The 27617-nt window shown below is 43.4% G+C and overlaps 1 protein-coding gene and 1 long non-coding RNA gene across 7 annotated transcripts in view; one reads left to right on the top strand and one right to left on the bottom strand.

The window, feature by feature from the left end:
• LOC138674180 (uncharacterized) overlaps window positions 1-2532 on the bottom strand; it is a 64237-nt gene extending 61705 nt beyond the window's left edge. Inside the window, exon 1 of the long non-coding RNA XR_011320520.1 lies at window positions 2342-2532. This is a non-coding gene — a long non-coding RNA (uncharacterized lncRNA). The remainder of the gene's footprint in view (window positions 1-2341) is intronic.
• Window positions 2533-2610: 78 nt separating this feature from the next.
• MYO9A (myosin IXA) overlaps window positions 2611-27617 on the top strand; it is a 183037-nt gene continuing 158030 nt past the window's right edge. For 5 of the 6 annotated variants that reach the window (XM_069765609.1, XM_069765605.1, XM_069765608.1 and 2 more), the window contains exon 1: window positions 2611-2944. The gene's annotated coding sequence lies outside the window, so the exon portion shown is untranslated. The remainder of the gene's footprint in view (window positions 2945-27617) is intronic. The other variant, XM_069765607.1, reaches the window with a different exon arrangement.

Genomic DNA, 27617 nt, shown 5'->3' with positions numbered 1-27617 from the left:
TGCCCACTGTGCTGATTTATAATGCTGCAGAGACTGACCTGCGCTGCGCTGTGTCAATTTCTCCAGTTTTATTTGCAGATTTTAACATAAACATTACAGATAAAAAAAAACTACTAATTTGTAGTGTTTCCGCAGCAGAAATGGGATAAAAACTAAATATACCATAGTCAAAAACGCGTGTAAAAAAAATGCACTAAAAAAAACCCTCAACGAATTGGTGCAGAAAATCTGTAAAATCAAAACCACAAAAAATACTCATGGTGGGAGTTTAGCTAAAATCCCCCCAATGTACTGGGAAACATACAAGGTAGGGTGGGTGCGGGGCAGTCTGTGGAGGCCGCCTTAGAGTACGTGCACACGTTCAGGTTTTTTCGCGATAAATATAACTGCAAACATATGCATCCTATCATTAAGGCCATGTTCACACAGTGCGTTTTTTACCGCGGAACCGCGGCGGTTTTGCCGCTGCGGTTCCGCGGCTGTTTTCCATGCAGGGTACAGTACACTGTACCCTATGGAAAACAGGACACACTGTGCACATGGTCCGGAAATTGTAAAAAAAAAGACGCGCTGAATAGCTCCCGGAAAAAAGAAGGAGCATGTCAATTCTTTTTCCGGAGCCGCAGCGGTTCTGCACCCATAGACCTCCATTGTGAGGTCCAAACCGCAGTAAAACCCGCAGATCAAAAATATATCTGCGGGTTTTACTGCGGTTTGATGTGCAGAACCGCTGCAGCAGGAAGTGCGGGGAGCGGGCGGAAGTGCGTGGGCGGAGTGTGGCTGCCCCCCCCGTGCTCCGATCCCGCCCCCCCGTGCTCCGATGCCCCCCCCCAGTGCTCCGATGCCCCCCCCCAGTGCTCTGATGCCCCCCCCGTGCCCTAATCTCCCCCCCTTATACTCACCCGGCGTCCCGGTGTCCGTCCGGCCGTCTTCTCCCTGGGCGCCGCCATCTTGCAAAATGGCGGGCGCATGCGCAGTGCGCCCGCCGAATCTGCCGGCCGGCAGATATGGCGGGCGCATGCGCAGTGCGCCCGCCGAATCTGCCGGCCGGCAGATTCGTTCCAAAGTGCATTTTGATCACTGAGATATAACCTATCTCAGTGATCAAAATAAAAAAATAGTAAATGACACCCCCCCCCCTTTGTCACCCCCATAGGTAGGGACAATAAAAAAAATAAAGAATTTTTTTTTTTTTTTTTTTTCACTAAGGTTAGAATAGGGGTAGGGGTAGGGTTAGGGGTAGGGTTAGGGGTAGGGTTAGGGGTAGGGTTAGGGTTAGGGTTAGGGGTAGGGTTAGGGTTAGGGGTAGGGTTAGGGGTAGGGTTAGGGGTAGGGGTAGGGTTAGGGGTAGGGTTAGGGGTAGGGTTAGGGTTAGGGGTAGGGTTAGGGTTAGGGGTAGGGTTAGGGTATTTTCAGCCATTTTAACCCTAAAAAAATTCCTAGAAAACACACAGACTCTGGCTAGAAAACTGCATCAAAAAAACGCATCAAAAAACGCATCAAAAAACGCATCAAAAACGGACCAAAAAAGGACCAAAAAAAGGACCTGCGTTTTCTGCCAAGAGCTGCAGTTTTTTAAAAAAACAGTCAGGAAAAAAAAAGGATGGAAATCCTGAACGTGTGAACATACCCTTAGAATGCATGCTGCAATTTTTGTGCACATGATGCGTTTTTTTCCGCAAAAAAAACGCATTGTGGTAAAAAAAAGCGGCATGTTCATTAATTTTGCAGATTTTTCCCGCTATTCTATGCATTCGGGAAAAAACGTGAAAAAAACGCATGCGGATTTCTGTCAGAAATGTCCGGTTTTTGTCAGGAAATTTCTGCTAGAAAATACTGACGTGTGCACATACCCTAATGGCGCCAACTGGCAAGTCCATATCTGTGAGGGCTTAGGGCAGTGGTCACACAGGGCACATTCACTGCAGATCTACATTAATAATAATACGGAAACTTATATTGTCTGGATTTGGGGGCAGAGGACCCTGTGTATTTATTACTGTAGCAGAAAAGGATGAGGTGTCCCCAAATGTCCCGCCTGATGCAGAGACCCCAGTAGTCTGGGAAGCTGCTTTTTTGGTACCAGATTTTCAGTGACCATTAAAAAGGTATCAGCCGCCGAGGACCCCCAAAGTGTAGTCTTTTTCCACCAATTTTCTTGCCCCCCCTGCAGCAAAACATCCTCAGCGGGTACGGAATAATGACCTGGGCTGTCGTTCTAATAACTAGGGCAAAATCCACCACAAAACCGCATCAAAATCTGAGACAAATCACATGCGGCTCCCAGGCTCTGTTCCTACATGTGGCTTCCTGTCAGCCTCCCTAATGCCTGTGCAGTTACCTATCCCTAGGTGAGACTGGCTGATAACACGGAACACTAGCTGCAGTCATCTCATGCCCGTCTCGGAAGCTTGTGGCAGAAGTGCTGTGCCCGCCCTGGTGGTCGGTGGCAGGGTCCGGCCGGGTACCGCACATGGCCGGCCGCACTCTGCAGCAGTGGCCGCGTCTCCTCGTTGTGGCGGCGGCTCTGTCTCTCTCCTGCTGCCCTGTAGTAAATCTGTGTCTCTCTCTGAACACGCCTGTCTGCGCTGCGCCCTCCCCTCTCCCTCCGCCCTGCACTCACATCCTGCAGTCTCTGGCTCTCTCCCGCTGTCTCCGGGGTCTCTTCCTGCTGGGATTATTGTGCGGTCTCTACGGCCCCCACCCAACCGAGCTGAGGTGTCTCCGAGCCCCGGCCACTGCGGGCTGTCTCTGCGCGGAGGCCCTGGAGATGTGTGAGGCCCTGGCGAGCTGTCTGTGGCTCTGGTAGCCGCTGGTATACGGATCTCTGGCTGGCTCTCCCTGGATATATGAGCGGCTAATGACGTCTCGCTGGACTGTGCTGGCTGGCTGCTGTCTCTTCCTGCTGTCAGGAGGCCTAAGATCTTCGGGGACAGAGAAAAGGGTAATAATACTGAGTCTCCTCTCTAGGCTGCATGCTGGTACACACCGTAACGTACAGCCAACTGTCATAGACCGTAACGTACAGCCCCCCCTCGTCATACACCGTAACGTACAGCCCCCCCTCGTCATAGACCGTAACGTTCAGCCCCCCCTCATCATAGACCGTAACGTACAGCCCCCCCTCATCATAGACCGTAATGTACAGCCCTCCGTCATACACCGTAACATACAGCCCTCCATCATAGACCGCAACGTACGGCCCCTCGTCATAGACCGCAACGTACAGCCCCCCCTCGTCATAGACCGTAACGTACAGCCCCCCTCGTCATAGACCATAATGTACAGCCCTCCGTCATACACCGTAATATATACACAGCCCTCCGTCATACACCGCAACGTACGGCCCCTCGTCATAGATCGTAACGTGCAGCCCCCTTTCATACACCGTAATGTACAACCTCCGTCATACACCATAACATACAGCCCACTGTCATGCACCCTAATGTACATGCCACATGTCATACTCCGTAACATACAGCCCCTCCGTCATTCACCCTAATATACATACAGTCCCCCGTCATTCACCCTAATGTACATACAGTCCCCCATCATACACCCTAATGTACATGCAACCCCCCATCATACACCCGATTGTACATAGTCACCCCATCATATACTGTAATGTACAGCCCCCCGTCATGCACCCTAATGTACATATAACAACCCATCGTACACCGTAATATACAGCCCGTCATACACCTTAATGTACAGCCGTCTGTCATGCACCCTAATGTACTTACAACACGTCATACATGTAATGTACACCCCACCTGTAATAAACCCTAATTTACATACAGCATCCCGTCATACACCCGATTGTACAGTGCCCTATCATACACACTAATGTACATTAGTCACCTCGTCATACACTGTACTGTACAGTTCCCTGTCATACACTGTCATACAGCCCCCAGTCATGCGCCCTATTGTACATACAACAACCCGTCATACACCGTAACGTACACCCCGTCATGCACCGTAATGTACATACAACCCCCCGTCATACACCCTAATGTACATACAGCCTCCCGTCATACACCCTAATGTACATACAGCCTCCCGTCATACACCCTAATGTACATACAGCCCCCCGTCATGCACCCTAATGTACATACAGCCCCCCGTCATACACCCTAATGTACATACAGCCCCCCGTCATACACCCTAATGTACATACAGCCCCCGTCATACACCCTAATGTACATACAGCCCCCGTCATACACCCTAATGTACATACAGCCTCCCGTCATACATCTTAATGTTCATACAGCCCCCCGTCATACACCCTAATGTACATACAGCCCCCGTCATACACCCTAATGTACATGCAGCCCCCGTCATACACCCTAATGTACATACAGCCTCCCGTCATACATCTTAATGTTCATACAGCCCCCCGTCATACACCCTAATGTACATACAGCCCCCGTCATACACCCTAATGTACATACAGCCCCGTCATACACCCTAATGTACATGCAGCCCCCGTCATACACCCTAATGTACATACAGCCCCCGTCATACACCCTAATGTACATACAGCCCCCGTCATACACCCTAATGTACATACAGCCCCCGTCATACACCCTAATGTACATACAGCCCCCGTCATACACCCTAATGTACATACAGCCCCCGTCATACACCCTAATGTACATACAGCCCCCGTCATACACCCTAATGTACATGCAGCCCCCGTCATACACCCTAATGTACATACAGCCCCCCGTCGTACACCCCAATGTACATACAACCCCCCGTCGTACACCCTAATTTACATACAGCCCCCCCCCCCCCCCCCCCCGTCATACTCCCGATTGTACAGTGCTTTATCACAGCATGTGTTTTGCAGTGGCATTTACGACATCACACACAATACTCATGCCGCCCCCATGGATTGGGGCAGACCCTGCCGTCACACCCCAGATGCCTAACATCCCCTTAGCTTGCTGCGTGCTCCAGCCTCATGCCAGCCATTCCCTATGGCTGATCTGTACAGTAGGTGTATGGCCGTGTTATAATTGCTGTCAGTATGCTCGGTATTTGTGGTATGCCTGGCAGCATTTGGGATCTGAGTAGTGTGGAGGATAGGGCAGTGCTGGGGATGTGATATAGAACTTTTACATTTGGATCCTGGACCCCATAACACTAGAGCTGGTACCCGTATACAGTGCGAGCCCCATGACAGGAGGGGAGCACCTCCATTGCTGACCGTTGACTTCTAGCTATAGAATTTACAGTAATAGCCGTGATCATATTCCTATGAAGCCTCCACCATATCCCCTCCTATTACTTGCGTAGATCCACACCCTGCTGAAATCACACATGCAGTTTTTTATGCATTTTTGTGCCAAAGCCATCAGTGGATCCAAAAAGCCGGAAGGCTGTGAAGGAAAGCCCCATTCTTCTCGCTTCATATCTACCACTGGCTTTGGCGCGCAAAACTGCACGTGTGATTTCTGCCTTAGATTTCCTTTCCAAAGTGTTTCTACTGCATTTTATGATATAACTTGTAGAAAAAGTCTTGTTTTTTGTTCTCTTCCTTTTGTGTAATGTTACTTTTTATTTACATATCCAATAGTTCATGTGTTTTCCAGTTCTGCAGAGAAGTCTATGTAACAACGCAGAGATCAGCGCTGCTTCTAGTGCATTTAATATTTTCCTATCAATTTTATTGCCAAATCCAGCTGCAACTCTTATTTTCTTCAGAGAAATTGTAAAAATTTTTTTTAAAGCAGACCCTTCTGCAGGGTAATCCTGGGGTATGATTCACCCCAGCATACGACACATGGACACTGCTCTGCAGGTTATACATGGTGTTCTTCAATACATTCCTGAATGAAAAGTGTTGAGAAGCTGAAAAAAAGGGAAATAAGTCACAAAAATGCAACTTAAAGGGGTTATCCATAACTGTATTATTATTTTTTTTACCATGGGCCTAAGAGCAAGCAGGCAGGTTAGTTGCTACTTACCTGCCTGTTCTGAAGAGCGCTGATCTCTGTCAGCTAAGAGCAGTCACCAGCTGCTTCGGTTGGCGATTCTGCTGATGTCTCGTCAACAGGGCAGTGGCTTCTCTTTTTTGCTGCTCTGTTGATGGGGCGTGACTGCCGATGTTAATGATTGACAGATGGCTCCACACTGCTTAACTGCGGGAAGCCAGATGTCAAATGTCATGATTTTGGCAGTCACGACCCGTCAACAGAGCAGCCTGGAAGAAGAAGAGCTGCCCTGTTAACATGAAGCAGCAGAAATGCCAGTAGGAGCGGTTAGTGACCACTCTGAGACCGTGCCTCATAGAAGAAGGGCATACTTCCATCATGTCTGAGCCCTCTGTTAGTCGTATACATTGGGATGGAAGGCTCTGGAGCAAGTATATATCACCCATGCCTATAAAATATACAGCACTGTGGGGTTTTTTTTTTTGCGTGAATCCTCTACATAGAAATGTTTAGCCAACTATGCTTTTTTACTCTCTTTTGGCCCCCATCAGGTATATATGGAGCCCTGTGGATACGTTTGGCGGATAGTTTTCCTGGCGTGTTTGCCAAACGGAGAGCTCTATCCTCACGTGAACAATATTGTGGGCAGGACGCCTGTTATCTTTGTCAGCAGTGCACTGTTACCTCATTGTGGGTGACTTTGTCATACGTTCTGTTCCACATGTAAAGACAATGGCAGGTAACCCTCATCCGTGTACTGGCAGCCATGAAGAACTAGAATTATACACTAGTCCGTACAACCTCCGACCAAGCCTTTACCGCAGCTGCCGACTGGCACAGAGGCCGATAGGGAACAGTGACCCTCAGCTTGTGCTTCATGTTGTCATTATGATACATGGCGGTGGAGAATTGTGTCCCTAATATTACTGATGGTGGAGGGCTGGACCAGGCAGGCAGAAGCTGTGCCACATTTATCACCCTGGCTCATGCTGTGTGATTGATGTGCTGCATCTTGCCAGACATGTTGGGCGCTCTTACTTACGCCTTTTCTTGCATTACTTACAATATTTTACACCAAATTAATGGTGCATGCCCTTAATAAGTCTGGCAGATGTCACCGCTCTATTTAACCACATCCTCCTCCTTTTGCGCGCCTACTGCACACCTCTGAGCTAGATTTAGCACATCATATTTTATATTTAACGTGCCAGGCTATAATTGGCATGTATGTGGGCTCGGAGAAGCCGTGTGTTTTGTTTTCTACATGAAGCCAGTGAGGGATGGAGATCAGCGTGCAGCAAAGGCTGGGCAGCTAGGCCACCTCGTCACTGGTATCGTGTGGCTTCAGATGAAGCTTGGCATGACGGTACAGTAACATCTGTCGCTGCAATCTGCCCTGACCCAGATCGGACACCAGTGGTTACTGAGCAGGAGTCTGATTGTCCTCTGTAACACACGACTATTGTCATTTTCTACACGCCAGCGATGGCTTGTCCGGGAAGAGGTTAACCAGAATCTTTCTGTTTGGAGCACAAAGCTCTTTTCATCTTGTGGGACGATGACATTTTCACATGACAGGAGACAACCCCAGGATATCCCATAACGGGAAAGTTCCAGCTCCATCATTGAGTCATATGCTGCGGCACCTCGTTAGATTTGGGATGATGGAATGCGTTTGCGGTCTGTTATTATCATCCGTGAGTCACAAAGTGCCCCCTTGGATGATGATATCATCCTGCCTCATCCTAGATTACATTGGGGTGTGCGTAGTGCCATTTTCTGAGTGCGGTCTTTATTTTTGTGCCAGCCATGTTCCCATGTAGGGGTTTTCTCATCATGTAACTGGGCTCTAAAGACCTCATTAATCAGCTGATGGATTCAAGGAGTGACTCTCCATGTCATAAATGGCAAATCCTGCAAACTAGAGAGGGTCGTTATCGGCTCAGACGGATTGTGAGTGGGTCACCAGCATCTATGATATCTTGGTGCCCATAGCATTACGGGCATGGTTGCCTTATTGGGAAAGTTGTGGAGCAGTTTGCTATGGCAATCGCTGCATTGTAGCTGTCATTTTGTGTAGATTAGTAAGGACAGATGTCATCCGACCCTCCACTTCTATGTGTGCGCTTTTTTTTTTTTTTTAAATAATCTGGTTGGTGGTCACCCCTCATTTACTCTGGTACAGCAGAGTTTACGTTTGCCATATTACAGGTGTGTTTGCCATTGGTTGTTTCACATTTGTAGGTATAGCTTTTTTCCTACCTCTGGTCCTTGACTCGCGTATATTTGTATCTTATAAACTGATATACAATATGTGTCACTTTCTTCTGTACATATTCATATGTCCTGTTTACATACTGAGTTAGTATTTGCATAATATGATCGTTAGTTGTCAATCAGGTTGGGGCACATGGTTTAGTGCAGTGTAACTTCTGACCTGGCATGAGTGGGCCTGAAAACTGTGGCAGTTTATAGAGGGACGGTTTTTTTTTTGTTTGTCTTTTTTTTAATAAATTAGTCGTGCAGGTGAAGATATAATACAATATTTAGTATCTTAGAGAAATCTGCTTCTTGGACTGATTTTTCACTTCCAGGTCACGGGTAAAATCTTTCTTCAGCATCTACAGATTTTCCCATTAGTGAGGTAGGAGATGACAGTTACACCATTAGGCTTTATTTATTGCACTGCTATGAAATATGCCTATTTACAGAATGTTAATGGAATGATCGTTGGGAGTCCAACTTCTTGGATCCCCACCTGAGTCCCATCACCACGGGAATGGTAGTGCACAACTGTGACCACCTAGGTTTCAGTCCAGATTAAGAGACCACCATTCTCATCATCAGTGTGAGTTACAGTGGTAGGCCCACAGGCTATTAGGGTATGTGCACATGTTCAGTAATTGGCAGCGCTTTGGACGCAGCACATGTCCTCTGTGTCCAATGTGCTGCCGGCTATTGAACTCAGGTGATTCCATATGTATTCACTGAACGTGCGGATTCACCACGTCCAATACATTGCACAGGTGAAATAAACATGCTGCTGTCTGGAGAGACGCGCCGCATGTCTGTCTCCGCGAGTGAGCCGCAGACATCTCTGGACGCATAGTGGGCATGGGATTTGTTGAAATCCCATCCGCTATGCTGTAACATCTGGATGCTGCGGAAGTACGCAGCGTCCAACCCATAGTGTTTACTTATCGTGTGCACTTTCTCTTAAACTTTTATCACCTATTCTTCTGGCATATGCAGTACATCAAACATAACCATGCACCCCCTGATGGAAGCCAAAGTAGCATAGTCTACATTTTTTAATATAACATGGGAGCCTATTGGCGACGTACGTTATTATAGTATTATAGAGTGGCATGTGCTGTAGGCATCCTTTTGGATTTGCACTTTTGATGTACAGTCATGGCTGAAGTGTTAGTACCCTTGAAATTATTTCAGAAAATGGTAGTCTCTGCAATTACACGTTTTGTTATACACATATTTATTTCCTTTGTGTGTATTGCAATAACACGAAAAAAAGACAAATTGGAAATAATTTCACACAAACTTCAAAAATGGGCTGGACAAAATTGTGGGCAAACAAATTTGTTTCAAGCATGTGATGCTCGATCAAACTTGCCTGTGGCAAGTAACAGGTGTGGACAATATGAAAAATCATACCTGAAACCAGATAAAAAGGGGAGAAATTTACTTAATCTTTGCATTATGTCTGTGCGTGCAACACTAAGCATGGAGAAAAGAAAGAGGAGATAAGAACTTTCTGGGGACTTGAGAACCAAAACTTTTGAAAAATGTCAACAATCTCAAAGTTACAAGTTCATATCCGGAGATCTTGATCTTCTTTTGTCCACGGTGTGCAACATAATCATGACTTTACAACCCATGGCACTGTAGCTACCGTAATTTCCGTGGACGGCAAAAGAGAAATTAATGAAAGGTTGCAATGCAGGATAGTCCAGATGGCAGATAAGCCGACTCAATCAAGGTCCAAAGAAATTCAATCTGTCCTGCAGGACAGTGTTGGCGCAAACTATCTGTTGAAATTTGAATGAAATTAATAAATGCTATGGCAGGAAATGCTATGGCAGGAAACCCAGGAGGACCCCACTACTGACACAGAGAACTAAAAAAAAAAATAGGCTCTATTTTGCCAAAATGTATGTGAGTAAGCCAAAATCATTCTGCAAAAATGTCTTGTGGACAGATGAGACCAAGATAGAGCTTTTTGGTAAAGCACATCATTCTACTGTTTACTGAAAACGTATTGAGGCCTACAAAGAAAAGAACACAGTGCATACCTGGGAGAATTACTTCATTTTCTGGAAATATTTCAAGGAGGGTGCTAACACTTTCGTCCAGGACTACAGTATATGTCTGACGCACCATGCAAACACATTGAAGATGTGTCCGGATTTTGAAATTTGTAGGTAGAATTAAAAACAAATGGTTTGTCAGATGCAACTAATAGCAATACTATGTTGTAGTGCACATAGCCTAAATGTTTACTAGGTCAGAGCTGGAGCCAAATGCTGCTGTTTCATGGCATCCTTTCGTATTAGACATATTTATATGTCACAGACAGTCCTCAAATTAACGAGATTTTTCACACTGGCATAACCCGTCCCTATAACACTACCCATTAATCTTTCTTGTTAAGTGCTAACCATCCTGTGCTTAATAGCCACTGCATCTTTATAGAAGTCTGATTCAGAAGATGATAGGTTTGGAGGGGTGAGCTGGGTCTGGAGTAACCTCATTGCATAGTTTGAGTAGAAGTATGAACTTTCAGTATCTTGATCCTTTTTTGGTGCTCATAAAGATAATTTGTGTGCATTGTTCTCTATTTCCCTGAGTCACATGGGTCCCATTAGTGAATGTCATTCTGGTGTGACACATCACATTCTATGGCCATTTGTCACACCAGTATATACTGAAGCAGTGATCTCTGCACTGTGAAAGTGGGTGAGTTTATAGAAGTGTGTACAGAATCTACAGAAAAGGACTACAAAACAAAGGTTACAAATGTTTAGTTACACATTAATAAACTGTTTTGTGTAAATTAAAAAACTGATCATGTTATGTTACGTTTGGCACTGGAAACATTTCAAGAATATCTCACATCAAAGTTTATAATCATCATATTATATAGCGCTGTGTACTTACAATTGCTTATTTTGCCTTTCTACCAAGCTAATCTTTCTCTTCTCTCTGCTCTATGTAGAAACCTGAAGTCTCTCGTCCCTGCCTTTTTCATTTCCCACTTCAGCTCCGGAGCAAGCTGCTCCCTCTTCCCCTCTGTCAAGGACTTTTACAGTGACTCATACAGGGAAAATTGACCTCCTGTTTCTCCTTAGAAGGATTCAGCTAGATTGTTTTTAATCACATGAGGTCATAGATGGAAAACAGATTAACTTGGTAGATAGGCAAAATGAGCAATTGTAAGTACACAGTGATTATATATATATATATATATATATATATATATATATATATATATATATATATATATATATATTTACAGTACAGACCAGAAGTTTGGACATACCTTCTCATTTAACGTTTTTTATGTATTTTCATTACTATGAAAATTGTACATTCACACTGAAGGCATCAAAACTATGAATTAACACATGTGGAATTATATACTTAACAAAAAAGTGTGAAACACCTGAAATTGTCTTATATTCTAGGTTCTTCAATGTAGCCACCTTTTGCTTTGATGACTGCTTTGCACACTCTTTGCATTCTCTTGATGAGCTGCAAGAGGTAGTCACCGGGAACGGTTTTCACTTCACAGGTGTGCCCTGTCAGGTTTAATAAGTGGGATTTGTTGCCTTATAAATGGGGTTGGGACTATCAGTTGTGTTGTGCAGAATTCTGGTGGATACACAGCTGATAGTCCTACTGAATAGACTGCTAGCTGCTTTTTTCTTGCCATAATACAAATTCTAAGTAAAGAAAAATGAGTGGCCATCATTACTTTGAGAAATGAGAGTCCGTCAGTCCGAAAAATTGGGAAAACTTTGAAAGTGTCCCCAAGTGCAGTGGCAAAAACCATCAAGCGCTACAAAGAAACTGTCTCACACGAGGACCGCCCCAGGAAAGGAAGACCAAGAGTCACCTCTGCTTCTAAGGATAAGTTTATCAGAGTCACCAGCCTCAGAAATCGCTGGCTAACAGCAGCTCAGATTAGTGACCAGGTCAATGCCACACAGAGTTCTAGCAGCAGACACATCTCTACAACAACTGTTAAGAGGAGACTTTGTGCAGCAGGCCTTCATGGTAAAATAGCTGCTAGGAAACCACTGCTAAGGACAGGCAACAAGCAGAAGAGACTTGTTTGGGCTAAAGAACACAAGGAATGGACATCAGAACAGTGGAAATCTGTGCTTTGGTCTGATGAGTCCAAATTTGAGATCTTTGGTTTCAACCACCGTGCGAGCATCTTTGTGCGACGCAGAAGAGGTGAACGGATGGACTCTACAGGAGGAGGTGTGATGGTGTGGGGGTGCTTTGCTGGTGACACTGTTGGGGATTTATTCAAAATTGAAGGCATACTGAACCAGCATGGCAACTCAGTATCTTGCAGCGGCATGCTATTCCATCCGGTTTGCGTTTAGTTGGACCATCATTTATTTTTCAACGGGACAATGACCCCAAACACACCTCCAGGCTTTGTAAGGGCTATTTGACCAAAAAGGAGAGTGATGGGGTACTACGCCAGATGACCTGGCCTCCACAGTCACCAGACCTGAACCCAATCGAGATAGTTTGAGGTGAGCTGGACCGCAGAGGGAAGGCAAAAGGGCCAACAAGTGCTAAGCATCTCTGGGAACTCCTTCAAGATTGATGGAAGACCATTCCCGGTGACTACCTCTTGAAGCTCATCAAGAGAATGCCAAGAGTGTGCAAAGCAGTCATCAAAGCAAAAGGTGGCTACTTTGAAGGACCTAGAATATAAGACATATATATATATATATATATATATATATATATATATATATATATACATACATATATACATATACACAGCAGCTACTTCCACATGTAGCTGGCTAAAAACCTCCAGACATAGAAAGAGCAGTATGCAAAGTAGCAGTGGAAATAAGTGAAAATGGTGGACTTTATTCACCCGGATAAATGTGACGTTTCAGCTTCTCATTTGAGGCCTATATAACGTATATATATTTCAGAAATAATCCTATTTCGATAAATGGCACAGATATTCTGCAAAAAACCTGTCACATCCCCTTATGTCTAATGCAGCTGATCAGTTGTAAATTTCTTGCAGAAATTACCGTACATACTGTCCCATTCATTGAGGCTTTCGGAAATCCATATACCGTAGTTGCCGCTGTTACCTCCCCGTGTCCTAACTTGTTTAATATTATTAAAAAAGCAAACAATGACTTTTTGTTGCTCCCGTATTAATTTGCTGCCAATTTCCGAACAATTTGTATCACACATTTTCATTGCCGCTAGATATTTAATGCAGCCACATGTAACTTTTCTTTGGCTGGGGCTCGCACGTTACAATTTCCTTTTGTAACTCAGCCACAAACCTCAGGGTCATACTGAATGTAGCGTAATAGGAAATCGTAGATCTCGTCATCGTGCGATGCAAACTTAGAACTGGTGCTGACAACAAATCTATTTCTTGGGATTATTTTTGTGGTTACTGGTAGGTTAGTCATCAGGGTTTAAATTGGGTTGAAATATTCTTTCCTTTATAGTCAGACCGGGTGATCTCTGCCAGGAATGGTCTTTGTAAAGTGCTGCTCCATCCATGTGCCATTGTCGGAGGGTGGGACACATTCTGAGGACCATGTGTCAGTTCCTCCTGTCACTTGTGAGCTTTTGTGAAGGCATAGACTGTCTGCCTTTGTCTGTGTGTGGGGGATGTGAGGTGCCAAGCCTCTTTTGTGAGAGGACATATGGGACGGGCCCTGTTCTGTCACTGAGAAGCAGTATTCATGTCTCCAGTAATAACACATCCCTTTTAGACAATACAAAAACCATTATGAGTGATTGTATCAAGTCAACGGTGGCATTCTGAGAGGGAACCAAAACTGCCACCACTTTATTGCCTTAGGTTGCACTAGTGGTTTCTGCATTGCTGGCAGTTCCACCATTACTCCATGAAGAACCGTGCTAGATGAGACTGCCTCTGTGTATGTAGTCCTCTAAAGCACCCTTTTATGAGATCCCATGTATAGTAAATCCTGTAAGCAGTCAATCTCTTCCCCAACATTAGACCTAACCTCATGTTCTGCTGTCCATAGCTGATTGCGATTGATTGACCCACATAGTTACCGGGCTCAGGACTAGGCTGGCTCACAGGCTCATCACCCATTTAATGTTCCTGTATTTTTCACAATATATTTTGAAGCTATGGTTTAGTCCTCACTGGAAAGCCAGGTGTTAATAGTCATTTACTAGCACAGCAAATAGGACAGCTAAAACCTGGCTGCGGTGCTAACTCTCCTCCTGGTCCCAGCTGCTGAAGTGGCACTGCTGGGAATTACTTTTGCCCGACCTATTCTTTGGTTGTATAGTGAGCCATGTGTTCTCTTACTGGGAACAGCTGTAGGGAGAGGAAGCACGTGCCTCGCATGACTCTATGATATGGAGAAGCATACAATTAATTCTTTATGGCAATCATTTACTACGCCATTCATTTTTTATAAGGCAACAATTCTTTCTTGATTGTTGGTGATTATTGTTATAACAGAGATGCCATTTCCTGCAATTTGTCAAGTCATGGCAACATCTACCGTATTTAAGGCTAGTTTCACATTAGCGTTTTGAGGAGCTGCGGAGGGCTGCACACTTCCTTCCTGAAGCCCTGCCCTCGGCCGCACCTCCGCCGCTAGCTCCGCCTACTTCTGCATGCGGCCTGCGTACCTATCTTTAACATTAGGTATGCAGGTCGTGCGGCTGTATGCGGATGCTTCCGCATGCGTCGTTTTGACGATGCGGAGAAAAAAAGAAATTGCAACCAGCTGCGTCCTACGCTAGTCGCCACATCGTCAAAACGACGCATGCGGAAGCATCCACATACAGCCGCACGACCTGCGTACCTAATGTTAAAGATGGGTACGCAGGCCGCATGCAGAAGAAGGCGGAGCTAGCGGCGGAGATGCAGCCGAGGGCGGGCCTTCATGGAGGAAGTCCGCAGCCCTCCACAGCTCCTCAAAACGCTAATGTGAAACCGGCCTAAGACCGGCACCTTTAGAACTACAAATGACTATATGTATAAGTTTAACTCTTCTATAACATTATTTAACAAAAAAATAACAAATATATATACCAGCTCACAGCCGCCCCAGAAATGGCGCATCTGTAAGATGCGCCAATTCGGCACTTAGCCTCTCTCTTCCCACTGCCCTGTAGCGGTGGCATATGGGGTAATAAGGGGTTAATATCACCTTTGTATTGTAAGGTGACATTAAGCCCGGTTAGTAATGGAGAGGCGTCAATAAGACACCTATCCATTACTAATCCTATAGTAGTGAAAGAGTTAAAAAAAAGACAAAGCCAGAAAAAAGTATTTTAATATTCTTAATTTCACCATACTTACAACCACGCCTAATTCCTGCGACACCCTCGATCGCCTGAAAAATATAAAAAATAATAAACCAACCGTGTCCGACGCAGTCCAATTAGTTGAGTGTCCCACGGCAATATCCCCTATAGAGCTGTTACATCAGGAGATGTGACAGCTCTATAGACCTTCAGTGACACACTGACAGGAGACAATGACTCCTGCAGTGTTATCACTAAGGGTTCAATGAGTTCATTGCTCTCTGTTTTGAACAGATGACATGTGCCCGCAATAGCGGCGGGTGAAATCGTGATTCACCCGCCGCTATTAACTAGTTAAATGCCGCTGTCAAATGCTGACAGTGGCATTTAACATGCGCTTCCGGTCGGGCGTCTGGAAATACTCGCATCGCCGACCCGTCACATGATCGGGGGTCAGCGATGCGTCAGGATAGTAACCATAGAGGTCCTTGAGACCTCTATGGTTACTGATGCCGGCCTGCTGTGAGCGCCTGTGTAGCCTGCAATTCAGCTACATAGCAGTGATCTGATGATTGCTGCTATGTAGCTGAGCCGATCCAGTTGTGCCAGCTTCTAGCCTCCCATGGAGGCTATTGAAGCATGGCAAAAGTAAAAAAAAATTAAAGTTTAAGAAAACATGAAAAAAATAAAAAAAAAAAATAAAAGTTTAAGTCACCCCCCTTTCGTCCCATTCAAAATAAAACAATAAAAAAAATCAAACCTACACATATTTGGTATCGCCTAGTTCAGAATCGCCCGATCTATCAATAAAAAAAAGGATTAACCTGAGCGCTAAACAGCGTAGTGAGAAAAAAATTTGAAACGCCAGAATTAAAATGCAATAACGGGCGATCAAAAGAACGTATCTGCACCAAAATGGTATCATTAAAAAACGACAGCTCGGCACGCAAAAAATAAGTCCGCACCTGAACCCAGATTACGAAAAATGGAGACGCAATGGGTATCGGAAAATTGCGCAATTTTTATTTTTTAACAAAGTTTGGAATTTTTTTTTACCACTTACTGTATTTTTCGGACCATAAGACGCACCCAGGTTTTAACCCCTTTACCCCCAAGGGTGGTTTGCACGTCAATGACCAGGCCAATTTTTACAATTCTGACCACTGTCCCTTTATGAGGTTATAACTGTGGAACGCTTCAACGGATCTTGGTGATTCTGACATTGTTTTCTCGTGACATATTGTACTTCATGATAGTGGTAAAATTTCTTTGATAGTACCTGCGTTTATTTGTGAAAAAAACGGAAATTTGGCGAAAATTTTGCAATTTTCAAACTTTGAATTTTTATGCAATTAAATCACAGAGATATGTCACACAAAATACTTAATAAGTAACATTTCCCACATGTCTCCTTTACATCAGCATAATTTTGGAACCAAATTTTTTTTTTTGTTAGGGAGTTATAAGGGTTAAAAGTTGACCAGCAATTTCTCATTTTTACAACACCATTTTTTTTTTAGGGACCACATCTCATTTGAGGGGTCTATATGATAGAAAATACCCAAGTGTAACACCATTCTAAAAACTGCACCCCTCAAGGTGCTCAAAACCACATTCAAGAAGTTTATTAACCCTTCAGATGTTTAATAGGAATTTTTGGAATGTTTAAATAAAAATGAACATTTAACTTTTTTACACAAAAAATTTACTTCAGCTCCAATTTGTTTTATTTTACCAAGGGTAACAGGAGGTAACAGGAGAAAATGGACCCCAAAAGTTGTTGTACAATTTGTCCTGAGTACGCTGATACCCCATATGTGGCAGTAAACCACTGTTTGGGCGCATGGGAGAGCTCGGAAGGGAAGGAGCGCCGTTTGACTTTTCAATGCAAAATTGACAGGAATTGAGATGGGAAGCCATGTTGCGTTTGGAGAGCCACTGATGTGCCTAAACATTGAAACCCCCCACAAGTGACACCATTTTGGAAAGTAGACCCCCTAAGGAACTTATCTGGATGTGTGGTGAGCACTTTGACCCACCAAGGGCTTCACAGAAGTTTATAATGCAGAGCCATAAAAATAAAACAAAATTTTTTTCCCACAAAAATTATTTTTTAGCCCCCAGTTTTGTATTTTTCCTAGGGTAACAGGAGAAATTGGACCCCAAAGGAAGGGAAGGAGCGCCATTTGGAATGCAGACTTAGATGGATTGGTCTGCAGGCGTCACATTGCGTTTGCAGAGCCCCTAATGTACCTAAACAGTAGAAACCCCCCACAAGTGACCCCATATTGGAAACTAGACCCCTCAATGAACTTATCTAGATTTGTTGTGAGAACTTTGAACCCCCAAGTGTTTCACTACAGTTTATAATGCAGAGCCGTGAAAATAAAAAATCTTTTTGTTTTCCCACAAAAATTATTTTTTAGTCCCCAGTTTTGTATTTTTCCAAGGGTAACAGGAGAAATTGGACCACAAAAGTTGTTATCCTATTTGTCCTGAGTACGCTGATACCCCATATGTTGGGGTAAACCCTTGTTTGGGCACACGAGAGAGCTCGGAAGGGAAGGAGCACTGTTTTACTTTTTCAACGCAGAATTGGCTGGAATTGAGATCGGACGCCATGTCGCGTTTGGAGAGCCCCTGATGTGCCGAAACAGTGGAAACCCCCCAATTATAACTGAAACCCTAATCTAAACACACCCCTAACCCTAATTCCAACGGTAACCCTAACCACACCTCTAACCCTGACACACCCCTAACCCTAATCCCAACCCTATTCCCAACTGTAAATGTAATCTAAACCCTAACTTTAGCCCCAACCCTAACTGTAGCCCCAACCCTAACCCTAGCCCTAACCCTAGCCCTAACCCTAGCCCTAACTCTAGCCCTAACCCTAGCCCTAATCCTAACCCTAGCCCTAACCCTAGCCCTAATGGGAAAATGGAAATAAATACTTTTTTTTATTTTTCCCTAACTAAGGGGGTGATGAAGGGGGGTTTGATTTACTTTTATAGCAAGTTTTTTAGCGGATTTTTATGATTGGCAGCCGTCACACACTGAAAGACGCTTTTTATTGCAAAAAATATTTTTTGCAATACCACATTTTGAGAGCTATAATTTTTCCATATTTTGGTCCACAGAGTCATGTGAGGTCTTGTTTTTTGCGGGACGAGTTGACGTTTTTATTGAAAACCTTTTCGGGCACGTGACATTTTTTGATCGCTTTTTATTCCGATTTTTGTGAGGAAGAATGACCAAAAACCAGCTATTCATGAATTTCTATTGGGGGAGGCGTTTATACCGTTCCGCGTTTGGTAAAATTGATAAAGCAGTTTTATTCTTCGGGTCAGTACGATTACAGCGATGCCTCATTTATATCATTTTTTTATGTTTTGGCGCTTTTATACGATAAAAACTATTTTACAGAAAAAATAATTATTTTTGCATCGCTTTATTCTCAGGACTATAACTTTTTTTTTTTTTTGCTGATGATGCTGTATGGCGGCTCGTTTTTTGTGGGACAAGATGACGTTTTCAGCGGTACCATGGTTATTTATATCTGTCTTTTTGATCACGTGTTATTCCACTTTTTGATCGGCGGTATGATAATAAAGCGTTGTTTTTTGCCTCGTTTTTTTTTTTTTTTTTCTTACGGTGTTTACTGAAGGGGTTAACTAGTGGGACAGTTTTATAGGTCGGGTCGTTACGGACGCGGCGATACTAAATATGTGCACTTTTATTGGTTTTTTTTTATTTAGATGAAGAAATGTATTTATGGGAATAATATTTTTTTTTTTTCATTATTTTGGAATTTTTTTTTTTTTTCTTTTTACACATTTGGAAATTTTTTTTTTTACTTTGTCCCAGGGGTGGACATCACAGATCAGTGATCTGACAGTTTGCACAGCACTCTGTCAGATCACTGATCTGACTAGCAGTGCTGCAGGCTTCACAGTGCCTGCTCTGAGCAGGCTCTGTGAAGCCACCTCCCTCCCTACAGGACCCGGATCCGCGGCCATCTTGGATCTGGGGCTGGAGCAGGCAGGGAGGGAGGTAAGGCTCGGGGAAGCCCGCAGGGAGTCCCCTCCCTGCGCGGTGCTTCCCTGCACCGCCGGCACATCGCGATCATGTTTGATCGCGGTGTGCCAGGGGTTAATGTACCGGGGGCGGTCCGTGACCGCTCCTGGCACATAGTGCCGGATGTCAGCTGCGATAAGCAGCTGACACCCGGCTGCGATCGGCGGCGCTCCCCCCGTGAGCGCTGCCGATCGCATATGACGTACTATCCCGTCCAGGTTCAGATAAGCCCAGGGCACCTTGACGGGATAGTACGTCTAAGGTCACAGAGGGGTTAAAGGTGGAAAACAGGGAAAAAAATATTTGAAGCAAAAAAATGTGGTAAAATATTTAGTAACATAAATAACATACTATTATATGTGTTGTTAATATATATAATAGTACGTTATTATGTTGGAAGCTGTGGGTAGAAGATGGCGCTGCGGGACCAGTGTGTCTGTAAAGTACCGTACTATATGAAGACGCTGGAGGGTGAGTATAAGAATGGGGGCACAGGGCTTATATTTTCCAGCACTGAAAACTAATACTGGAGTGCTGCTTTGAGATCCCATTGGAGAACTATAACTTCCAGCATGTCCTGCAGATCCTATGGCATGCTGGGAGTTATAGTTCACCACAGGAGTGGCAGAGTGCTTTATTGTGTGTTGTAGTGACTAACCTTTTAATTGTGGCAGCCAGCCAGCCATGCTGTGGTGAGGTAAAAAGCTGGAGCATCCCATGACTGCACATACAGAGCCCTGCCTCTTGTTGCCTCTCCACAGTGCAGGTCATAAGACGAAGCCTGCAGATTCTAGTGCGGTGTCTGAAGGACCTGTGATGACATCAGAAGAGGGAGGGCTCTGTGCTGCCATGTGATGCTCCAGCCCGCCTACTTCCTGACATCACACAGGTCCTTATGCCTCAGCACCCAGCACAGCCAGGCAGGTACGCAGCGATCTTGTGTCTCCCCTGCCCCTGCTGCTGCCCCCTTCCTCCACTGGACACAGATCTCCCCAGCTGCTGCAGGAATCCAGCGCTGAGGAAACCATGTGTGGCTGCTTAAGTGAAGGACTATTCAATGGCTGCTCCCCCTCACTGCTCAGCTGACAGGTGGGCGGGGAGGCGGCTAATGAATATTCACTGCACTTTAATCATCGGGATCACATGGTTTCCCCAGCCCTGCAGCGGGACATTTTTTTGCCTCCTGCAAGTGGGATCACAGTGGATCCCACTCGCGCTGCCCCCACCCCACATGGTACATCCGGACCATAAGACGCATCCACACTTTCCTCCCAAATTTGAAGGAAAAAAAGTGCGTCCTATGGTCCGAAAAATACGGTAGATAAAACGTAGCCTAGACATGTTTGGTGTGTATGAACTCGTAATGACCTGGAGAATCATAACGGCAGGTCAGTTTTAGCATTTAGTGAACCTAGCAAAAAAGACAAACAAAAAACAAGTGTGGGATTGCACTTTTTTTTTCAATTTCACCGCCCTTGGAATTTTTTTCCCGTTTTCTAGTACAAGACATGGTAAAACCAATGATGTCGTTCAAAGTGCAACTTGTCCCACAAAAAACAAGCCCTCACTTGGCCATATTGACGGAAAAATAAAAAAGTTATGGCTCCGGGAAGGAGGGGAGCGAAAAGCGAGAACGCAAAAAAAGGGCAAGGTACGAGAACGCAAAAAAAGGGCAAGGTCTGGAAGGGGTTAATATTGGTAATATTGGACCAAGGTATGACAGATGAACATCCAAGCTATACGTACATGGGCACAAAGAGTAAAGTAATAAAGGTAATGTTACCAGCAGAGCAGAGAGCCAGGAACCCACCACACCCGACTTGCAACTATTAGGTACTATTGAAGTAGTTTGCTAAAGACTCTTCTCATATTTACTATTACATGGGCTTATTAACATATGAGTCTATTATTACAGGTAGCTATATTTATATACTACTATTATGGATATGTGTTTTATCCTATGTATTTTTTGTGGTATGATTGGACCTACCATTTCAGTGAACAAGATCAAGATGTACATCTAAAACTACATGGTATATTACTTGTACTTTATATATTGTTTTCTATATTTCACTTGTGATACGAGAGTCACTGCATGGACATAACGGTGTAGTAGACTACACCAGATTTTTTTTTTTTATTGAGCTATACAGACCTTTTTTCTGTACTTTAATCTTGCTTCCTGTATGTTCTGTATTTACATACCTAAATTCTTAATTCTAAATTTTTAATGGTGCTGAGAAATATAGGTTATAGCGCCCCCCAGCATTGGAAAATCTCCAGGGTCTCGGCTAGTCGAGACCCCGTAGAACGTGATTCGGGTCGTTTTTTACTGTCCCCAGTCTGGTGATCACCGTTATTCACGGAATAACAGCAATCGCAAAAAAAAGTCCGATTTTCCCATTCATTTCTCTTTCCTCTGATATGATCTATCATACCTGAGGAGAGAGAAATGGGGTCTCCCGAGCCCCACCTGGTACCTCCGGTGTCCCTGGACCCTCCAGCTCTGTCCAGCTCCAGCCCTCGGCGTCTTCTACCAGAAAGAAAATGTCAGGCGCACGCGCATGCATAGTCCACCTTCCGAGATCTGCCGGCCGTCACCTGGCAACAATAGGAGATTTTTCCTATTGGTTAATTTTGATCACAGTAATCAAAATAAAAAAAAATCACACCCCCTTTATCACCCCCTTGGATAGGTAAAAAATAATAAAATAAATTTATTTCCATTTTTCCATTAAGTTTAGGGTTGAGACTAGGGTTAGGGTTGGGGTTAGAGCTGGGGTTGGGGCTAGCGTTGGGGCTATGGTTAGGGTTGGGATAGGGTTAGGGTTTTGTTTGGGTTACGGTTGGGGTTAGGGTTGTTTTGGGGATATGGTTGTGTTGGGGATACGGTTGGGGTATTGGGGTTAGGGTTGGTATAAGGTCAGGGGTAGGGCTGTATTATGGTTGGAGTTAAAAATTGGGTGGTTTCCACTGGGGGTTTCCAAACGCGACATGGCGCCCGCCATTGATTCCAGCCAATTTTGGGTTCAAAAAGTCAAATGGAGCTCCCTCCATTCTGAGCCCTGACATTCGCCCAAACAGTGGCTTTCCCCCACATACGGGGTATCCGTGTTCTCAGAAGAAATTGCACAACGAATTTTGTGGTCCATTTTATCTTGTTACCCTTGTGAAAATAAAAAAGTTTGGGTTTAAAAGAATTTTTTTGTGAAAAAAGTAAAATGTTCATTTTTTTTTCCTTCCACGTTGCTTTAGTTCTCGTTAAACACCTGAAGGGTTAATAAACTTCTTGAATGTGGTTTTGAGCACCTTGAGGGGTGCAGTTTTTAGAATGGTGTAACTTTTGGGTATTTTCTGTCATATTGACCTCCCAAACTCACTTCAAATGTGAGGTGGTCCCTAAGAAGGGGTTCTATAAATTTTGTTGGAAAAATGAGAAGTCGCTGGTCAACTTTTAATCCTTATAACTTCCTAACAAAAAAAAAAATAAAATCTTTCCACAATTGTGATTATGTAAAGTAGACATGTGGGAAATATTCTTTATTACGGTAACTGTTGTGTGCGATATTACTCACTGATTTAAGGACACAAAAATTAAAAGTTTGAAAATTGCTAAATTTTCAAAAATTTTGCCAAACTTGTTTTTTTTCATAAATAAACGCAAGTCATATTGAATAAATTTTACCATGATTTGTCACAAAAAAAACATTCCCAGAATCAGTGGGATCCGTTGAAGCATTCCAGGGCTGTAACCTCATAAAGTGACAATGGTCAAAATTGTAAAATTTGCTTGGTCATTTAGGACAAAATTGGCTCTGTCACTAAGGAGTTAATATGTTTATAATAAAGATGTATTTTAACCGTTTTCTTTAGAAAAAAAAAGTACTACCGTAATTTATTTAAGTGTTTGTTTGTCTTATCAGTGTAGAGCACCTGCTGCCATTTTTTGCGCCCCAGTCCCTATGTTTTTGTGAACATTTGAGTCACTTGGACTTGTTTCCATTTTGAAGATATGGCTTTTTGTCTGCAATTCTTCCTTGAACCACCACTTGCATTCACGCATATCTGAACAGAAGATTGGTCTAGCTGGGCCCCAGTGGTTGCTACAAGTTTGTATGTTGATGGCAATGTTGGACATCTTCCATTTTCAAAGCATGATGTGTCTTTCATCTGTTGCACTAAGTTTCTTTGGCTGACCACTACGTCTACAGATCTTGATGTTGTCCAATTCTTGGTTCCTCAAAAGAACTTGAGCAGCATATTTTGAAACCCCGGTCTGCTTTGAAATCTTTGTTTGGAGAGGGACCTGGCTGATGCAGTATAACTACCTCGTGTGAGCTAAAACTGTCCTTCATATCCTCACCTTTTGTAGCAAAGTTTGGCTGTTCCCCACTCGGTTTTACATCTTCTATAAAGTTGTTTCAGTTAATAACTGATGATCATTATCACCATTGGTATAATTGGTCATTCATCTGACTATAATCCTCCACTATTCCTGATTTTGTGCAAGTGTATCTGTAAGAATAGATAATGCATTTAAAGGCAAAAGGTGGTCACACCAAACATTGATTTGATTGAGATTTTTCTTTTGTTCAGTCACTTTGGTAATTAGATAAAAATATTATTTTAGGAACTTGTGAGGAGGATTGTGCATAGTAACCTACACACAGTTTAGGTCGGCGCCGTTATACTGAATGAATTGATACCTTGGTTGGTGAAATCCGTCTTGTGGTTGTTGTTTAATCTTTATTTTCAGTTAATGATATGCTCGTGTATGACAGGTTCCCTTTAACACTTCTATTTATGAAAGCATTCTACTTCGCAGTTTCTTTTCCACAAAACTGTATATGTTCAATATATTATGTGTCTTTTATATATAAAACTGTTCCTGGAAAAGTTGTCCACAGCAGATTATTTAGAGATCATTTCTTTCTGTTCTGGAAAAACTTGCTTGCCCATCTAAGACTCCACCTTTTTGTGTCCTTTTAATGTAAAACTGAGTACAAAGTTATTTGGTTGTCTTTCCTGTAAACATTGCTGACATGCATAACCTCTCGGCTTCCCTTTCCGATCTCCTCCTCTTATGCTGCACATTCTAAAATACATTGGTTTCTCATATCTAATTTTAAGTGTGTGGTATATTCTTTTGATAACCTTCACATCCATATGATCTAAACGGAATATATATTCGGGAAATAACAATGTATAGGCTACTTTCACATTTCCGTTCGGACATTCAGTTTATCTGTTCTGCTTCTAGGAACAGACAAATGGAATTAAAGGGAATCCGTCAGCAGGATCTCACACCCCAAGCTATTTATATGCACATGTAGCCCCATCAAAGACAAGTTCAGCAATACCTTTACATGGCCAGTTTGTTCTTCCTTTACAGAGTTTGAATTGATATGCAAATGAGGCTGTAGAGCTGAAACCTCTGTCACTCCAGCTCTATTTCCTGCTATGTAAAGGTATTGCTGGACTTGACTTTGAAAGAGCTACATGCACATATAGTTTGGGTGCTGGAATCCTGATGACAGATTCCCTTTAATGTTAAATGCATTGCGTAACTGATACAAATGGAAGCAGGCAAACCGCTTTGATTACTTCGGTATCCCCCTGGGTTCCGTATGTGTCCTTTTGACAAAAGAAGAAAAATCCCGCCATGCAGGACTTTTTCTTCTGTTCTAAAAAATCTGACATAACGGCATGTGGTAAATACAGTTGAAACCCGAAGTTTACATACACTCTATATAAAGACACATATGCATGGTTTTCTCAATATCTGACATGAAATCAGAATAAACCTTTCACGTTTTAGGCCCGATTTTTTTTTTTTATTTTTTTTTTTAGACTTTCTCATGATGCTACACAATGAAGCAGTGTGTTTCAGGTGTGCATTAAAATACATCCACAGGTGTGTCTCTAATTAACTCAGATGTTACCAACCTATCAGAAACTTCCAAAACACATGACATCATTATATAGGCAGCCCAGAATTGTTTAAAGGCATAGTAATCTTAGTGTATGTAAACTTTTGACTTTGCAATAAGTAATGAAAATGCCTTAAATTAAAACATTCTCTCTCTCCCTCATTATTCTGGCATTTGGCAAATATTAATAATTATGGTAATCCTAATTGACCTAAAGTGGGAAAGGTTTATTCTGATCTAATGTCAGATATTGAGAAATACATGTATATGTGTGTGTGTGTATGTATATATATATATATATATATATATATATATATATATATATATATATATATATATATATATATATATTGTATGTAAACTTCTTGTTTCAACTTTTACAATCCTGATTATCTTTATTAGTCATTTTGATCAGAAGGTTTAGATGGTGTCTACACTCAGTAGGGAAGATGCTGTAATACTGTACTAAGTGCACATAGCAACAAGTCCAATTCCACCTCCTTTTTTTCATGGAGGCCCTTTGGAAATTACTAGCGTAGATTTGCTCTTAATTGGGATAGGTGAATAAGGGTATGTGTCCACGTTCAGGATTGCATCAGGATTTGGTCAGGATTTTATGCAGATAAAATCCTGACCAAATCTGCACCTGAGGTCACTGGTAGGTCACCTGCGCTGTCCTTGCGTTTTTTCTGCAATGTAAGGACATGCTGCGTTCTTAAAAGATGCGCCGCATGTGCGTTTTCGCGGGTCTGCCGCAGGTGTCTTTTAATGCATAGTGGAGACGGGATTTCATGAAATCCCCTCCACTATGCTGTAGCATCTGGACGTGGAAACATACCCTTATAGTCACTGCAAGTTGTAAAATGGATGTGGCTTATCTTCCTTGAGGAAAGGGTATCGGAAACCATTACATTTTCATCAGTGATTTTTCTAAAAATTGAAAAGCTTCTCTTACCAAATACAGTGGTAAACATGGACAGTGATTTTATTTTTTTGCCTTACATGCCAGCACATTTTTATGGGTAATTTTGATCCGTGGCTAAAAATGGCTCAATAAATAGCTGCTAAATATCCGAACTACCGTAATTGATTATTGTTATTACTGATTTATTCACATGTATTTATGATTGCTGATTTGTATTTTTAATGTCTGTTTGCCACTTAAGGTACCTTCACACTGAACAACTTAACAACGATAACGATAGCGATCCGTGACGTTGCAGCGTCCTGGATAGCGATATTGTTGTGTTTGACACGCAGCAGCGATCAGGATCCTGCTGTGACATCGCTGGTCGGAGCTAGAAGGCCAGCACCTTATTTCGTCGCTGGATCACCCGCTGACATCGCTGAATCGGCGTGTGTGTGCAGGGCCGCGCTTAGTAACCCGATGTTTACCCAGGTTACCATTGTAAATGTAAAAAAAAAAAACACATACTCACATTCCGGTGCCTGTCACGTCCCCGGCGTCCCATTCCCTGCACTCCTCCTGCATCCTGTGTCAGCGCCGGCCGGCCGGAAAGCAGAGCACAGCGGTAACGTCAACGCTCTGCTTTACGGCCGGCGCTTACACAAGATGCAGGAGGAGTGCAGGGAAGGGGACGTGACAGACACCGGAATGTGAGTATGTAGTGTTTTTTTTTTTTAACATTTACAATGGTAACCAGGGTAAACATCGGGTTACTAAGCGCGGCCCTGCGCTTAGTAACCCGATGTTTACCCTGGTTACCCGCGGACTCCGGCATCGTTGGTCACTGGAGAGCTGTCTGTGTGACAGCTCTCCAGCGACCACACAAGGACTTTCCAACGATCACGGCCAGGTCGTATTGCTGGTCGTGATCGTTGGAAAGTTACTGAGTGTGACGGTAGCTTTAGATTGCGCTCTCGCTTCTTCTTCTGGTTGTTCTTCCTACCACCACACACTAAAATTCTTGGTCAATAAAGTGTTTATTATTTTTTGCACCATTATTATTGAACTTCTTGTATTTTTTTTCTTGCAATTTTTCTAGTAGGTCACTATATAACATTGAATTGTTCCCAGTCTGAGAACAGCATGATGTAGGGGAGGAGACCCTGATTCCAGCGATGTATGACTTTGCTGCTTGCTGTAGTTTTGATAATTTCACTGTTTATC

Source organism: Ranitomeya imitator, chromosome 4, assembly GCF_032444005.1.
Source record: "Ranitomeya imitator isolate aRanImi1 chromosome 4, aRanImi1.pri, whole genome shotgun sequence".
NCBI classification, from domain to species: domain Eukaryota; kingdom Metazoa; phylum Chordata; class Amphibia; order Anura; family Dendrobatidae; genus Ranitomeya; species Ranitomeya imitator.
Note: the sequence above shows the minus strand (reverse complement) of the source record. Positions and strands in the feature narration are given on the sequence as shown.